The sequence below is a fragment of the Artemia sp. Qi Xiang Cuo genome, chromosome 8 (genome assembly GCF_049724085.1).
Source record: "Artemia sp. Qi Xiang Cuo chromosome 8, ASM4972408v1, whole genome shotgun sequence".
In the NCBI taxonomy this organism is placed as follows: Eukaryota; Metazoa; Arthropoda; class Branchiopoda; order Anostraca; family Artemiidae; genus Artemia; species Artemia sp. Qi Xiang Cuo.
Window position 1 is genome coordinate 12,313,438 of NC_142801.1, and position 19,559 is coordinate 12,332,996.

The 19,559-nt window shown below is 35.0% G+C and overlaps 1 long non-coding RNA gene across 1 annotated transcript in view; it reads right to left on the reverse strand.

Moving 5' to 3' along the window:
- LOC148949169 (uncharacterized) overlaps nt 1–15,156 on the reverse strand; it is a 142,210-nt gene extending 127,054 nt beyond the window's left edge. The window contains exons 1-2 of the long non-coding RNA XR_016142102.1: nt 15,043–15,156; nt 1,721–1,803 (exon numbers count right to left, since the gene is read on the reverse strand). This is a non-coding gene — a long non-coding RNA (uncharacterized LOC148949169). The remainder of the gene's footprint in view (nt 1–1,720; nt 1,804–15,042) is intronic.
- Between the last annotated feature and the right edge of the window lie 4,403 nt (nt 15,157–19,559).

Genomic DNA, 19,559 nt, shown 5'->3' on the forward strand with positions numbered 1-19,559 from the left:
CTTTAGTCGTTTTAGTAAGAAAGAGTGTTATAAATTTATAATATAAATTATAAATTATATTATAATTATAAATTATAATTATAAATTATAAATTATATTTATATTATATAATATAATTAATAAATTATAAATTATAATATAAATTAATGTTTACTGTTATTTTTTGGTCAGTTTTTTTTTTCTACTGTTATAGATTAAACGCTACAACCCTTTTAGTAAAACACTTAGTTTCTGTTGTAATTTCTTTTAAATCCAATAGTAAAAAAAAATCAACTAACGACTCAATATTATAGATATATTACAGATATCTATAGATATCTTCTATATATCTATAGAAGCCATGCTCATTAGTCCTCTATATATCTTCTATATATCTATAGAATATTATAGATATTTTCTCTTCTGCCACATCTATTATTCTTACATTTTCTTTAACTTGATGGCCTTATGGTTAGTAAGGATTCCTTTAATCTCTACTTAAAACCAAAGGAATATTTAAAGATAAAATCCTAGACTAGTCCATTATAGGGGTGTCATAATTTTTACAGTCCTTCAAGAAAAACATGACGTTATCCTGATAATAACATTTTTAAGTGTATAGTGCCACTTAAAGCCTGCTGGAAATAGGTTTCCTGTGTTGAGTTATCGAGCCAACAAATCTATGAATTATGCTTTTCATGAGAAAAACAAGAAAAAGAAAAAAAGAGGACACAAAAAAGCAATTTTCCTTGTTGTTCAAGGGGGGGGGGGGTGTAAGGCGATTAAAATTGCGATTAAAAAGATGTACTTTTACAGGTAGGGGGCCGTAATGGGTGCTACCATTTCGACTAAACGTCACAAGCACTAAACGTCATAACATCTAAAAGGAAAATCCGTCAGAACCACTAACCGTCATAACATCTAAAAAAAATTATAAATTTATATAATAGTAATAAGCATATAACGGTTTAAAAAAAAATTTCGGCTATATATTTGCACATCAGGGGGTGGGGGTAAAGCATAGCATATATTAAATGTGTAACCTGACCTAGGTACCTTTCTCCCCCCCCCCCTAAACCCAAAAAAACTAAAGTTTTAAAATTTTAGATGTTATGACGGTTAGTGGTTCTGACGGATTTTTTTTTATCAATGTTATGACGGATCTTGTAGACGAAATGGCGTTAGTGCTCTTGACGGTTAGATGTTATGACGCCTTCCTGGGCCGAAATATCCAGCACCATTCTCGTTTTTAGGCTATCTTTCAAATTCCCAAAATTTTGTTTTCGTAATAAGCTTTTACCATTAAGATTAATCGAAACCATAGTTACCATTGCTGAATCATATTTCAAATGGCAATTTTTCCTCGATTGACAGTTTTTTTTTCTTAAAAAAGCTGTTTTAAAATTTTTGGTTACTACGCGTAAGCGCCGCTGTTTACTATAGGTTGCTGTGAATGCAGCAACTATGATAACGTAATAAACTAAACGTCATTTTAACTAAACGTAATTTTTTATTTTAACGATGAAGCCTTACCGGAACTTTCATGAAGTGATGAAGCTTATGGTTCATTCACACTAGCATAAATGAAAAATTCTTATTATGATATGTAAACTTACGTAGAAATTTTGCCCGTAGCGTAGGCAATGCTAAGAGTCATATTGAAGTAACAAAATAGATATTTCTTCCGAGGTACTATTTTGTTGTTATTAGTGTTATGAAAAATAAACTAGATTTACGTTACCTTGGTAAGGTGAAGTGTTGCAGCTGCCTCTTGTCAGTTTCCCCATCCAAAGTGTTGCCAGAACAACACTTCGGAGAAAGGTCCTAAGAAGAGATTTAAGAATATTACCTTGACTATATTACTATACATTAACTATATTGACTATAATCACTGACTTATTCAAATAATACATTTTGAAAATAAATTAAAATTCTGCTTAAAAATACTTTTATGCTGTATCTGAGCTTGAATCTATGACTCCATTTCACATTTTGATTTTGAATATTTTGCTTGTGATGCTGTTGATGGATTGAAGGGCTTTATTTGATGTAACATAACTTAGCCACCTATTATAGAAAATTGTATATGTAATGTGAAAGCAGCTTAAGGCTGTTTTAACTTTGGTTTTAGGTTATTTTTCAATTATCGCAGATCTTCCACTATTCCTTAATTTTTGGGGATTTCCTGAAAGAAAATGGGTGTCTCTTTAATCTCCCAAAAAATTAAAATTCGCAAATACAGGAACATCAGCACGAAACACAAATCGTTAATTTTATTCCAATAATTTTGAAGTAGATTACGGAGAACTCGATTTTTCGTCGAAAAAAAAATTCGGAGAAACCTCCAAAAACAAAGGGATAATGCAATGATTAATTGCGATTTTTTTTCTTTCTTAGTCTTTGTTTTATTTCGCTGTGGATGGTGGTCTTTTCTCCAAAATGTTTATTAACTACTACTACTACTACTAACAACTCACCGCAGCACCAAGCCCCTTTATTAAGGTTTTATTTAACCACTGTCTCTACAAAAATTCACCACTCAACATAAATCCTTTTTTTCTTTCTTGAGTTTCCGGGATTAGATTTGTTTTAATGTATTTTTACTGTACGTCTCTTACTAGGTTGCTAGCTACCGCTGCAACCCGGATCTTTTGAGCAATTAAAATAAAATTAACTTCATTAAATGCACAGTGTGTCTTAAAATACCTAAAAATTTTGATCAAATCTTCAGAAATTAATGTCATGTACAATATGTGGGTGATAAATAATGAAAGAGTAGGGACGATCCAAACCTTACTTTCGTTTTCAAATTACTCATATGCTTAATTACATAAGGTAATTATTATGAATTATACATTGAATCAAGAAAAGGAAACATGATATATACTACCTTGTTATTTTATTTTCCCTATTATAGCTGGCATGTCATTTTAAAGTAAAAAGAGGTATTATTTTCAGATCTCGATTACAGCTGATTACCTGTTTAAGTAAATTAAGGAACCATACGTTTGATAAAAAAGCGAAATAAAATTTAAAAACTATCACGAAAAAAACAAGGTTGCCTTTTGGTCAATTGAAAAACTGAAGCGAAATAAAAAAAAGAAGATATTTTGGCAAGGATCTCCACCATGCTGCGAGAACAATCCAAAAACTTCCCTAGAATTTAGATTTAGTTCCTATGGAATAACGCGGTAAAAGCAAATATTCTGGCTTGAAGACGCTTAAAACATGTTACTACAGAGGTTCAATCAATTTATCCCACTATTATTTATAACAGACACGTATGCAGCAGCCTCCCTAGCGATTGGGAACAATAAAGAGCATAATTTATTTGATAATCCTAATAACATTGAAACTTGGAATTCAAAGGAACTTAGGATTTAGGATTTAGTGCTAAAACACACAAACAAAAAAACTAACTTTTTGAACTGAAACTAAAAAGAAACAAAAGACTTCCGTCAAAAGTCTTTTGTTTGAGTGTGTATTTTTTTCTGCAACGTTGTTTTTGTTGTCTGTTACACACACACACACACACACACACACACACACACACACACACACACACACACACACACACACACACACACACACACACACACACACACACACACACACACACACACACACACACACACACACACACACACACACACACACACACACACACACACACACACACACACACACACACACACACACACACACACACACACACACACACACACACACACACACACACACACACACACACACACACACACACACACACACACACACACACACACACACACACACACACACACACACACACACACACACACACACACACACACACACACACACACACACACACACACACACACACACACACACACACACACACACACACACACACACACACACACACACACACACACACACACACACACACACACACACACACACACACACACACACACACACACACACACACACACACACACACACACACACACACACACACACACACACACACACACACACACACACACACACACACACACACACACACACACACACACACACACACACACACACACACACACACACACACACACACACACACACACACACACACACACACACACACACACACACACACACACACACACACACACACACACACACACACACACACACACACACACACACACACACACACACACACACACACACACACACACACACACACACACACACACACACACACACACACACACACACACACACACACACACACACACACACACACACACACACACACACACACACACACACACACACACACACACACACACACACACACACACACACACACACACACACACACACACACACACACACACACACACACACACACACACACACACACACACACACACACACACACACACACACACACACACACACACACACACACACACACACACACACACACACACACACACACACACACACACACACACACACACACACACACACACATACACACACAAACAAACATATACACACACACATACACACAAAGACACAAACACACAAACAAACACACACACATAAACACAAACACACACAAAAAAAAACAAAAACAAAAACACACAAACACAAACACACACACAAAAACACCAACACCAAAACCACCCACAACACACACACACACACACTCACACACACACACACACACACACACACACACACACACACACACACCCCCACACCGACCCCCCCACTTGTGAACTTTACTTGTAAACTTTAGAGTTCACAAGTAAAACCAAAAATGATTTTTTGGTTTTACTTGTGAACTCTAAAGTGTTTTTCGCTCTATTTACTATATAGTCTATCTATTAACTATTTAGTTTATATATGTGCAGGGGCGTTGTTTTGAGGGGGGCAAGGGGGGCAGCTGCTCCCTCCAATAATTGGGAGAAACAACTATTATACACCCCATGCCCCTTGACTATCTGGATACGGACTTTTCTTGCCCCCCCCCCAATAAACATGCTGGATGCTGGATAAAAAATGCTGGATATATATATATATATATATATATATATATATATATATATATATATATATATATATATATATATATATATATATATATATATATATATATATATATATATATATATATATATATATATATATAGATATATATATATATATATTATGTTTAAGAGGTAATTACTTGGCAAAAAAAAAAAAAAAAAAAAAAAAAAAAAAAAAAAAAAAAAAAAAAAAAAAACTGTAGTCCTAATCCAGCAATTGAGACAAATGTGCACTTGAACGAGGCTCTCACCTTACACATCCATCCAACTACCTAGGACCAAACAGTATACCCAAACCATCAACCAAATAGAAAAGTCCAAATCCATGCAAAGTTGTCATCAATAAATGTAAGTCGATGTAAAATTACCAGCAAAAGCACCTTAAATCTAGCAAAATATTTCCAAGTAAAACCTTCCATTTAGGGCTCATCAGAAGAATACCACTGGCCTTAACGAGTTTCGAGGCTTTACATTCTTTACCCAGCACGGTGGCGCCTCTACCATAAGATCTATATGGTAACCCTATGTCAGGTCAAACCTGTGAAATACCTGCAAACTAGTCAAGCTAATAAAAATTACATACAAAAAGTGTTTCAATGCTTCCACAATCAAATCCCAGAGGTCACTGAGAGACCATAACGGAACAAACGAAGACACTTCCAGATGTATCTTTCATTGGTATCTGGAACCAATTACCAATTTAAAGATCCTCAAGTTTGTTTGAAACCCCTAGAAACTCAACCTGCGAGATATTATATTAAAATATCATTCAGTATTTCTTTATAATTTTTTTTATATTTACTTAAGAGTTCATGATACATGAAACTAAATTTTTTGAATTGCCAACTAATTTTTTTGGCAGAAAAACCTCTTAAGATAAGTTTTTCGCTCAGCTTTTTACATCTAATTTTAAAATCTGCGTAATTACTGCATATTTTTGCATACCTAAATAATTGGGAATAATAAGCCGAATAAGTAATATTTGAATGTATATTACTTTCAAGATATGGAAAATTAATTACTTTAAAATTAAAATCATCCGTTTTATTATATAATTTAAAAACTAATTTATTATTATTTGAAATATTAATATTTAAATCTAAGAAATGGTCGGAGTGTCCCATCCCATAGCTAGGCTCAAGAATTAACTCTTGTGGATAAATATTTTTTGAAATCTCAATAAACTCTGCACAATTTATTACCAAGAGATCGTCCAGATATCTTTTATTATTTGAAAGGTTATATTTTACGTTGCTTGGGCTATTTTTATTTATCATATATTCATATTCTAATTGGCTTAAAAACAGGTCTGCTATGAATGGACTTGCATTCCCACCCAGGGGAATACCTACAGTTTGTTTATATAAATTCCCACTAAATCTTATAAATGTATTAAATAGAACAAATTCCAATAAATCGCATACCATATCCAAGCTATAACATCTTGAATTAATAGTGCTTCTAAAGAAATTCGTCCATCGGTCTTTTTTATTAAAAGTATCAATTTTCAAAAATCCGATATTAGACAAAAGAAAAGATTTATTTATCACCGTTTTCAATTTTTCGAATACTAAATTTAGTGACAAATTTTTATAAAAAGTATTAAAATAAAATTAATCGACTCTTTTAGCTGAAATCATTCACCAAAGAATCTATCACTTGTAACGAGTTATTAACACTCCAATATGGGTTAAAGTTAGAAAATTTTTTAAGTCCAGAGCAATATGCTTTAAATTTATTTCTAATTTCTCCTAAAATTAAAGATAGATCAGTAGCCGCAATTCTGGTTGGACACCTTGCTGCCCCAGCAATAAAACGTGGTTTTGGTGGATTTTTGTGAAATTTTATCGACCAATATAAGAAAGGAAACTGTTTGTCATCATCATTTATTTTAATATTGAAATTTTTCAAAATTCTTTCTTCTATATTTTCAATTAAACTATTCTCCTCTATATGGGCCTGTTCGTATGTATTTGTTGTTTGTAACTCTCTTGATAAAATATCACAATAGAGTTTCTGACAAATTATGGCAAAATTATTTCTAGCTTTATCAACTGGTACAATTATAAATTCATTCTGTAAATTAGCAATTGCTTGTTTCATATTGGCATTATAAAATATTGATTTTTTCAAAGAATCTGTAGGATTAATTCTATACATGCTATTTCTTACACTAGTCAAAATCAAATTTATCCAATTCTGAAATCTATCATTAGTAAATTTCTCCTTCTTGCACCAATTATCAATAAATACGTTTAAATCATTCTTTAATCCCCTAAGAATATCTGCTGGCCTTATGTGGTAAGAAAGACGGAATTTAGCCCCCATTTTCATTATCTTTTGAAGATCACGATGCTTTATAATGGACAAATCCCCCGTTACGATATGCTTATAAGTTTGATCCACATACGGTAGAAATTGCTCACAATTACAAACCGGTTTATATATATATATATATATATATATATATATATATATATATATATATATATATATATATATATATATATATATATATAATGCTGGAGCTACTCCCCTGTATACGTGAATAGTAACTATCAAGTTGTGATAAACTATAAATATAAGTAACTATAAGTTGTGATAATATAATGTTAAATATTGCATTGCTCTGCGTGGCAATACAGGACCCTGGGATTAATCCCCGCTGCTGTAAGGTTAGGTGACAGGTTTGCTACGTGTCACTGTAAAAAAGACCTGCAGCGTCAATTCGACGCTCTAGGCAACAGTAATGGTTCTGAAGGACTGGCTCTGAAGGAGTAATGACTCAGAAGGGCTCTGAAGTAGTTTTCTCATTGTCTTCCTAATTTTATATTTTTCAATTGTCTTCTTTCTTTTGCCTGTCTGAACTTCATCCGCATAAAGACTTCATCCGAAAAGGGATTCCGAAACAAGACCAATCTGAAGCGGGGGAATCCGAAGTCCGAGGTAGGGTCCAAGGTGAAATTCAAAGCGGGATTAGAAAAAAATTTAAATTTTGATTTCTTTTTTTACTGAACTTTGCTTTTTTAGTGAATTATACAAATTAAATAAAGAATTAAATAAAAAACAATTAAATAAAAAAAATTGAATAAAAATTAAATATGAAAAATTAAATTAAATATAAAACAAAGTAATACACCCCTTCCAACATATCCCAGGAGTTTCAAATTAATATGCGTAATTTAAGGATAAAATTATTCAGTACTTTATTGAAAATTATTTGCATATTGAACAGTTTGCTTGTTTTTCAAAACTTTGACGAGAAATAAAAAATTTATCTTTACAATAATCAAAATGATTGGAAAGAACTAATAAAAATAAAATGAATATTAAAAATATAATAAGTTTAATCCTTGGAAACTCAGCAATTCAAGTTTTTTGTATCCACTTCATTTTTTTTTTCAGAATTATAAATATAAAAATCATGCATAGTATAACTTGTATTCGGTGAATTGCAAATCATAAAATAGGCTTTAGAAGTTTTACGGTTAGAGGAGGGAGAAGGGGGTAGCTGCACCCCTTCTTGAAGTAATTTTTGTTTGTTTTAAGTTTGACATCAATATTCGATTTAATTTTTAATTCTTTAAAAATTTGCACTTTACTGAGAAAAGTATAAATGAATGTGCATTGTAAGTCTAAAATTCATATACTGATATATAGTCACCAAAATGTTAAAATTATTTGAGTTATTGAAGTTATAAAAGTAAAAACATTGAAAATTTTATCAGTTAAGTGCAAATTTTGTTGAGACCTTAGGATGGCCTAGGAGTTTTGCGTCCAACTAATGTTAATTTTTTTTCGTTTTGAGTTTGACTCGGTTAATTATTGTGATTTCTGTTCTTTTTGGGTTTCATTTATTTATCGATAGTGTTTTGTGGTAGTTTCAAGCCTGGTTGATTATTTGATTTCATTTTTGCTCATTTTTTGTTTAATGGAGTTCTTTACTTTTCTTTGAAAAACTTATTTTGTGGAAAAGTTTTTTTTAATTAATCTGACTAAATGATGTATCAATGTTTTTATTTTCGATGTTCAATAATCGATATATCGATTTCGATATTTCTGATCAGTTTTTTTGCTCAATTTAACTTTAGGTTTTGCCAAAGTTCAATAACAAAAATTGTAATTAAAGAGTATTTTGTACAATGTTTTCCAAATTTTAATTAAAATACAAACCAACTTCCATTATATGAATGAATATTACAAAAACACTGACTTGGAATTACTCGGGCTCAGGATAAAGAAAAATAAGATACTGGCTATTTTTGACTATTCAAAATCAGCCGCTTGTTAATAGTTTCAACTTAGAGTTGGTTATGCTTTTCAGCAATTAATTTTTTTTTTCCCCTGAAAGTACGAAGCAACATTAAAACTCAAAAGAACGGAAATTGTTCCGTGCATGAGGGGGATAACCAACATTATATTTTACCTTTTTGTTTTACACGTAATGTCTTTTGATTTAGATCATCATACCCCTCAAAATTCCCCGAAATTTCACTTAATGCCCTTATTCTCTGAGAAAATGGCATCCCTGGAGGCATCTTGTGACTATTTTGAATAAAATAGCTTTTTAAAATTTCTATCAGTTTTAAGGAGGCATCTACAAGAGAAAGAAAAGGAGGGGGATGGTTGGCCTTCGATATCTTTTCAACATCCCCCTCAACATGCGTTTACAGTTTCACTTAATACCCTAAGCTCTCCTTAGATATTGCTGCTGTGCCCTTTTGACAACTCTCCTGCATATAGTGTATTTTGATTTTGCTTGACATCCTTCTCAATGTTTTCTAAAAGTTCTACCTTAATACTCTTTGCCTTTTTGGAGACTCAGGATCAAACAAGCCCCCTTTCCTCAATAACCAGCCTTAAATAAAACCATGTGCAACTTATATAGCCTAGAACACTTGTCCTAGGGACTGGGGGCGGCGTATATTAGATTTATATTTAGTTTAACATCCCCTTTCTCCCCTTTATTATTGATAAATCCTGCCTTTGAAAAAGGACAAATTACAGGAGGGGTATTTGAAAAGGAGGAGAATAAAAAAGCGCAAATAGGGGGCTGGTTGCTTCAACATACCCCTCAATATGCCCTGAAAGTCTCAACTTAATACCCTCAGCCTTTCCTTAGATGTATACGCCCTTTTTACAACCAGGATGAACATAGTGTGTTTTGATTGTGTTCGGCATCCCTTTCAACAGCTGTAGGGGCATGTCATCTCTATAGGAATAGTTACTTGACCTCTAGACTATTTTGAACAAGATGGTTATTTCAAAATTTTGAACAAATACTTTTTAGGGAGGGCAGCTAAAAATGTATGGGAGGGGATGGTAGCCCTCCCCCAATTTCTAAAACCCCTCAACATGTCCTGACAGTTTCAAATTAATAACCTCTACCGTTGTTATAAATTGCAGATCCTCCTATTTGATAGACTGGATGTACATAGTACCTTTTGAATTAGTTTAACATACTCCTCAACATTCACCAAAGTTTAATCTTAATACCCTTATGCTTTTTGGATGCACACAGAATAAAACAGTTTTCCTTTTTCTAGCGAAAAATCCTGCATGTAAAGAATGGGCGAACTGTATAATATACAACTGTAGGGGGCATGGAATTCCTTGGAACATCGTTATTAGGCCTTTTGACTAGTTTGAACAAAATGGCAATTTCAAAATGTCGATTAGTGCTGAGCAGAGGAGGCACCTAAAAAAGGCAAGGAAAGGGCAGCTTGTCCTCCAGGAGCAAACTCTGAAACAGCACTTGGAGCCTCTGGAGCAGCACATCGGGCACAATAGTTTTATTTTTCAAGCAGCATCTCTACCGTAGCTATTTCAATCCTACTTCAAATCCGACAAGTCAAATCATTCTTCTCCTGTACCGTAGTCGATCTTTCAGATGAGAGCAAGGCCACCTTGTTGCTTTTTGAAACTAGAAACTCGTCTAATATTATTTAATGTCTTTGTAGTACAGTATGTTGAATTAGCCCCGTCGGGGCAGCCCTCTCCTGTCCTAAGTTGCCATGAAATGGAGGTTTATATTTCTTTCATCCCTAGTTTTCATTCTGTTTAGGTTTTTTGGAGGTTGAAATTTTGTTTTTGATAATACATAGCCTTCGATTCAAGAGTATCTCCATATTGCGAGATAAACTTTGTTGTAATTTAGTTTTGGCTAAGCTCAAGGATTCAGAGCATACGCAGCTTTTACTTCAAACAAGGACAGCCGTGTCTAGTGCTTTACAAGACTTGGTACAACAAAAAGAACAGGTGCAAACAGATATCGGTTCGAGACACGATTTAAACCTATAAATTATCATACAATAGTCTAGTTTTCTGTCTCCATTTAAGTTAGAAGTTGGGCGTAGATACGAGGTCATTCAAAGAGTCTCCCTAAGTTTAAGTTTCCCTAAGGTCCAAGTTAGTTCAATGTGCATGTTGTGACTCTCTGGAACTACATCTCTGCAGTAGCTAATATAGTGAATTATTTTTAAGCTTTAGCATTAATTTACAAAAATTAGAAACTGTTCTATTGGTGAACTCCTAGTTCAAATGGGGGGGAAAGTAATTACACTCCCCCCGTGTTGACCCCCTACCATTGAAGTCTGAAGAACTTGGGGATTTATGCAAAACAAAGGTCTTTAAATGTATTTTCCGAAACTTCAATCCCCAGAGCACAGAAAGATCCATTGGCGCCCTCTCCCTTAACAACTGTCGTACAACTTCACAGTTCTATGGAGAATTGATTTTATGAAAACCTGTCTTTGCTTAGGAAACCCGCTAAAATATTTTTTTCCTGTCACAGTCTAACTAGATTGTTAATAGACTAACTAGAAGTTTAGCCAGGAGATCTCTGGAATTTAAACATGAGAAACTGCCAGAACATTGGTTTCGGAGTTTACAATATTTTTTAGCTTACGAGAGAATCAAGACTCACAACTTGTCGGGATGACCCCAAAACAGAGCTTACCAGAATGATCTATGCGGAGACCCAACAATTCCTACCGTAAATCTGATTTCGTAATTCAGGTAGCCTAGTCTTCCGTATTTTCAAGTTATCTTCAAATTTGATTTGTGTTTTATTCTCAATTCATGCCTCTCCCTCTTGACTGAGCTACCTTTCTCATTGTTGTACTTAATGCACAAAACTTAGGGATAATTATAGTGGCCAGGCTAATGCACACAGCTTATAAATTAATTAGCAATTTCACAGAAACCGACGTCCGTGCAGGAATACAGGCTAATGCCAATCTGAAAACTACAGCGGCTATACTGACAGATAATGAGAGAGAAACAATACAGAAAAAGAACATGAAATGCATCCATAGATACACTCAGTTTCAAGTTGAGTTTCAGTCTCACTTTGCCAACCTGTTTCAGAGATTGCTCAATAGTTCCAGCTCCCAGAATTACCTTCAGGAATTTTGTCAGCCAAAATGCAGAAAGTCATCTTGCAGTTGGACAGTGAACAGTGCAGTTGCAGTTGGACAGTGATTGAATATGAATGACTCCGATAAAATGTGGTTCATTGCCTCAGTGAAACTGACGTACTTAGCTCCAAAAACTTTCTTGACTTCTATCTGGCGATTAGGATGAGCTGAGAAGCTTTAAAAGAGGGCCTAGACATGCTTTGACATGATATTGGAAGTCACTAGGACAGCCATGGAGCAAACGAAAAACTGGAGGGCCTTTTTAAATGTGTCGTGTGAATTGAAAGATGTTTTACACCTTTTTTAGAAAGACTATTCAAGCTGGCAAAACAAACCTTACTGCGTAAAAAAGGGGAGATAATTCATAAAACCTAAATTTAGCAAAGATTATCAAACATTCAACTGCGGCTGACCAGTGTCTCAAAAGTCTTGTACGTATAACATGCAACACCAATATAGATGATAATTATGAAGTAAAATGTTTTGTGGACAAACAGAAGCTCATGAAATATGATTAGTTATTGTGTCAAGTGGGTTTAACACCCAAATTTTTTTACTAACAGTGTTGTAGAGTGTTTGCAATCACTCTGGAAAATCTATAGTAACACGACAAAAAATTCTGGCAAAATATGGGGCAATCCTTATTAAATCTACGTGATCTCCGAACTTTCAGATCAAACACTGAAGCGCAATCTGCCACCCCTTCTCTCTACATGGGAAGGATTTGGGACACCCTTCCACGTTTACATATCCTCTTAAAACATTTCGTAATATGCTAATGAATCTATTTTACATCTAAGTCTCACAGGATGAAGTAGTATACTATCTAATTGACATACTAAATTTTAATAATACGAAAATGTAAAAATACAGTCACAAAAACATTAAGAAAATCAGAAATCAAGTTCAAAGGAAGCAAGTGACTTGGAAAGGTCTAATCTTGGGTTACCAAAGGTATCAATGAGTCGAATAAGAGTCTCTTAAGGAATCCATCTAAATTTGTTAAAAAGAGGTCTGCTCATCAATTTTTTTCTAATTCTGATTTGAGTTTTGGCACATTAATAGCCCATTTGTAATCCACTAATAGCCCAATAATGAGCTCAGTTTGAATTTTTGGCACACTAACACTTGAAGTTGTGGGCCAGTTTTACCGTACGACATTTTAACCTACGGCAAATGCCGTACGACATTTGCCGCACGACATTTTAAGTTTTGCCGTACGGCCCATTTTAACGACGATGGCAGTTGAGCTCCTATTCACCGCCAGTCCTTATTGAGTAACTATTAATTCAATAAAAAGACGGATTTTGCCATCTAGGTAAACGCATACTGAAAACACAAATCCACCTCAACCAGCCACTCAAGTCAGATAGAAAATTAAACGTAAATTTCATCCATGCTTCAACCAGTTTACATAATCTGGTTGGAAAAAAAAAAAAAAAAAAAAAAAATAATAAGTAAAGGAAAACCAAGGGTTTTGGTAAGGTCTAACCTCAAAATACTTAATTACATGCCGTTTTTATGGAACAAAAAAAAAAGAAAATACTATTTTAAAACCTCAAAATTTCCAAAAACTCTCAGAAACCCTTGACATAATTTGATCAGTTTTATAAGAACTTCGATACAAGTTCAGCTCTACTCAAGTCTCGAAGCAGAGCTGAAAAAGAGTGTTTCGACGAGTTCGACGAGGGTATGCACAGTGAGTTCGACGAGGGAAGTGAGTTCGACGAGGTATGCACAAAAGGAGGACTAAACGCATTTCCATTCGACAAATAAAGTACGAAAATGCAGATTCAAACGGATAGATGAGTTCACCCAGCTCTCATCCTCGTAAAAATGTCGTTTGATCTCACGAGTAAAAACAAGATAAAGCGCATCCATTGTTTAGTGCTGCCATCTTCTTACACTGATGAAATAGAATCTTATAGATAGTAGTGTTTTAAAAGAAGGTATTAGAGATGAGGCTTTTCTTTTTTGAAGATAAGATTTAGTGATAATACACATTGGTAAATCAAAATAAATTGGATTTATTCAAGTTTATCCAAATTTATAGCATCAGGGTAGGAGATAAGCATGGGTTAAGAGGGAGGACAAATAGTTCACGGACATTAATGAACTAAAAAACTGTACTGCTAGAAAACATAGATAAGAAAAAATAGAATGAAATAGATAAGAATAGATATAAAAATTAACAAAAAGAAAAAAATATATACAAAGAATTAATGTACACATTTAAACGAACAAACTGAAAAAAAAACGAGCCAAAAAATTGCTCAAAAAATTTTCTCGTAAAATAAAGAGTTAAAAAAAGAGTGAACCATGAATCTAGTAAAGAACTTACCATGAATCAAGTAAAGAAAAAAACAACAACCAAGAATCAAGTAAAGAACAAAGCAAAAATCTATTAAAGAACAAACTACGGATGTACTAAAGAACAAAACCCTGAATCTACTAAAGTAACGAAAAATATCCGAAACCCCCTAAAAATGAGGTCAGATCGAAACACAAAAGTCACCATTGGAAAGACCTTGGCCTGTGACCATATGCAGAAAACTTACAGTCCCTTGGCTTGAACAAAAACGAAAATCTATTGGCTTGAAAAACAAGAGATGGCTGACACCGCTATTTTCTTTTCCTTTTTTTCCTTCTCCGCAGCTTGCGTGGCACTGGAACATAATAAAGAGCTTAGTGTAGTAAAATTACCAAAAAATAAAAACTCGGTAGGTAAAATTGATAAAATAAGGTAAAATTGGTAAAATAAGGTAAAGTTTCACCAGTTAAGCATTTCTTTTTAAGCATCACTTACAGATTTTAACCTTTCGATGCCTGAATATTGAAAAAGAGAGGAAATACTCCGCGCCTGTTTCTGTGCTTTATTAAAGGTCACTCCGCAACGAAATGTCAAGGAAAAACTTTAATTGATGAAAGTGAAGAAAATACAGAATGGTTTAGCCTGAAACACAAAGCCACTTCACACTTCACCTTGGAGTGGGCTTGAACACAAGCTTGGCACCTCTGTTTGCTGTCTATCCAAGCTGGAAAGCGCTCCTGGCCGTCAAGTCTTGGCGAAACTGGTGGGTGGCAGCTATATTTTCTTTTCTTTTGGGATAGAGCTTCGTTTACTGGTTTATCATTTTATCATTATCATTTTACTGGTTCGTTACTGTTGCTGAGGATGCGCCAGACAGTAAGGCGTGTGCAACGTCCTTTTTTAACTGCAACAATTTCATGGGTTTTATCCAGTAGGGAGATACCTGCGATACAGGATCCACCCATTTACAATGGAAAGGTCAAACAAGAAAAAGAAAATTCACATGTACCACTTGTTTTGAGACTTGAAGTCAATTCTGTACAGCTCTATCAGCATATCGGCAAGATCGACGACGTCCATAAGGCGATTGTATTCCTTCACACAGCTTGGTCTCTTCACTTCCGTATTCTCTTTTCGCTTGCCATCCCACCTCTCACAGGTATCCTTAGGATCCACAGCTGCATATGTTGATATCAACCGGGTTATTATACCACTTCACTGCTACAACATTCAACTGCGCTTTCACCCGCCAGTCATACAAGCCTCTCCCTTGCGCTTTCATTTTGCAATCTACTTCTAAAGCACAGACTTTTAACCTGTTTACCCTAACTTTAGCCAGTGTAATTATACCCTGATCATTTAAGATCTGGACCAGGTCTAGTGACGAAAACCAGTTGTCGTAAAAGAGCTTGTAGTTTATGTGGTTTGGGATTCCCCTCGCAAGTCGGAGGACAAAATCAACACCAACCCCTAAATCGCTTGTATCAACTGATCCCTTGCCACTGTACATTTCTAAATCATACACAAATCCACTTATTCCTGCTCTGGAGATGAACTTGTATCCCCATTTATGTGGTTTTTCGGATTTTGCTGCTTCAGCGATGTTCGCTGCTTCGTCGGAACTATTTGCTCATCAATGACTTAGGGTTCTTCCGGGTGTATCTTCATGAAGTTGGATCGAACCTTCTCTATCAAAAGACGAACTTTATAAACTTTATCGTAACCTGGTTCTCCGGGAGGCTTCTGCGATACATTTTCATATAAATGCAAATACTTTTTATCAGTTCAAATCTGTCACGTGAGATAGCATCGGTTATCACTGAGAAATGAGTTTCGTTTGTCCAGCAGCTGTGATAGAAGGGCATTTTCACTATTCCTGTAAACGAAAGGACTCCAAGGAACGCTTAATGTCAGCCGAAGAAACACCTTCACAAAGATGGCAACTTCTTGCCATCTTTCTGAAGTGCATATATATTTGTCTGGTTGCGGATGCGGCTTATTACTTCGTTGTAAAAAACCACCTGACATATTACAAAGGGGTCCTGCCACTCATTTCTTGGTTGAAACGAAGCTGATCTTTCCACAGAGTGTCTGGAATTAGGAATACTTGAATACCATGTTTGGAAGTAGGAATACTTGAAGCTTGTGTGGTAGGATTTATTCACCTCCATTAGCTTGAGACTAATCTTGACTGTCACAGTCGTTGCCTTCAAATCGATCGGTTTCTATTTCAGCTTCAAGCAGTTCTTATAAAGCTTCACAAAGAGGAACATACTGTGGATCAAATGGGTCTTTATCTTCACTTGACAGGTCTTCCAGGTCAGAAGTATCATCTGGACAAAGAACAAAATTCACAGCTTTTGCCAATGAAATTGGGCGTGAACGTAATTTCTTCATAACTGTAGAGTACTAATCTTCCACAGTTTTTGTTGCAGTGGATGTAGATTCGTCCATTGCAACCCTAAAAGGCATATTGGCTTAGGAACTTAGTCAATCTTTCTAATTGTTTATACAGGAAATTTAGTACTTTAGCTACAGAAAGTTTAGTATTTTACTATTGACACTGGTAACCCCTAGCTCAAGCTGTTCCGGATAGTTTTTCAGAGATACAAACACATTTAGCATCGTCGAACCATCAGAAATTATAAGATAGTTGCGTAAAACAGTGGTTACGGTATATCTTAGCATATCACAATTTATATACGCTCAGCAGTCTAAAAAGTCCCCATTTCTGACGGATGGTTCTTCTAGGAACCACGATTCTTAGGGCCCCTCCCTTCTCTTATTTTCCATTTTATCGATGCAAAATACACTTTATTAGAGCTTTCAGACCTTGCTCTCTACCAGGCCAGGGAAATAAAAACTCTAGAACAAATCATTTCGTTTTCAATTATAAAAACACAAGCCCACCTATCAGTAAAATGCAAGGAGGCAAAATTTACTTACTTTGATCGTGATTATATCCCCCAAGGGAAGACGACAATAAACTGAGAAAAATACAAGGAATAGAACTTCACACAATGATACAAACCGGGAGGGTTTAGCTTGTGCAGTTCTGATAATGAACATTTCTGAAATTTGTGCTTCCTGAGGAAACCGACTGGCATCAAAGGGCTAATAAAATTTTTAATGATTCCGATTTTCCTGGACTGGAAAGGGTAATGTCCCTTCATCTAGAGTTTCATCAATTTAATTAACTGTCTAGTTTATCCCTTAGGTAATCTTGTGCCTAGGGTAATACCTCAGCAACTACACAGTGCCTGATTTCGGACATCCATTTGGTAAAAAAAAATAAATAAAAAAATTAAATAAATAAATCAAAATTACCATCATTTGGGAGTAAAATCATATTAGTCATTTTTTAGTCATGTAACAACCAAATGTGCCCCCAGGGAATAGCTTACAACGCCTACCCCCGGGCCCTGGGGGGCTGTGTCGACACCGGAGTCTTGTTATCTGAACTTTGAAATATTTTAAACAAAATGTCTATCTCAAAATTTTTATCTGATGCATTTAGGTTGAGGAGTGGGAGGGGGGATAGTTGCCCTCTGATCTCTTTTGACTCTTAAAAAGTGAACAAGAACTTTCAATTTCCAATCAAATGAGCCCTCTCCGAAGTTTTTTACGAGCATGCCTTCCATAAGAACCATATATGCCCCCAGAGCATTACTTACAACGCCTCCCTCCGGGCCCTGGGAAGTTGCTTCGACACAGGTTTTTTTCTTATCTGACCTTTGAACTATTTTTAATGAAATGATTATTTTAAAAATTTCGTCGGATGGGCTTGGGGTAAAAAGGGTGTGTGTGGGGGGGGGGGCTAGTTGCCCTCGGATATCTTTTGACTCTTAAAAAGTGAACTAGAACTTTCCGTCTCCAATCAAATGAGCTTTCTCTGAAGTTCATACGAGCATCCCTTTCACAAGAACCATATTCGTCCACAGGACTAACACTTACAACGCCTACCCCCCGGCCCTGGGGGGTTGTGCTGACGTCGGAGTTTATGTTCTAGTGTCTAGCTATCTTGGGAAAAGAAAAAAAAGAAAAAATGCCGTTTATGCAGAATATCGTGGTTTCAGCCACTTTTCTTGATTTTTAAGCCAGTATATTTTCCTTGTTGTTCGAACCAAGGGTTAGTTTTTTTATCTGATTCTAGTTTTAAGATTATGGAGTATTTTATTTTTTACTATGGGACGCGATCATCTCTTAGCTCTTACTAGGTTGCTAGCCACCGCTGCAACCCGGACCAGGCAGCTAGCCAGATCCAAAATGAGCCTTGGTTTATTCTTTACCAGCTACCCCTGTAACCCGGATATAACTAACTAGGCTGATCCTTCATATTAGTCTAATGGTGTGGTTTGTAGTTCAATTAATTTAGGCTATAGTTAGTTATTTAATATAATTTTACATAACTAAGTATACATGCTTTTTATATTGGTAAAAGTTTTTTGTAAAAATATTGATTTTATTTCAAAATAAGGCTACTACTATAATTGAAATTTCAATTACTATGAGCTAAGGTATAATCGTTGATTACATGGAACAAAAACAAAACTAATTTGAAAATTTTCAGGCATTTTTCTAGTTGGAATTAAAAAAATAGTATTGTTGCTCAGACTCCATAAATATTCTTGCAGTTTGCATAATAACATTAGCGATCCTGAACAGAAAACTAAAATAAAATAAAAAATTGAATTTATTTTCTACAGAAAAATAGCATAAAAGATACGCACTTAGGAAGTTGAGCCAAAAAAGTTTGGTTCCAGG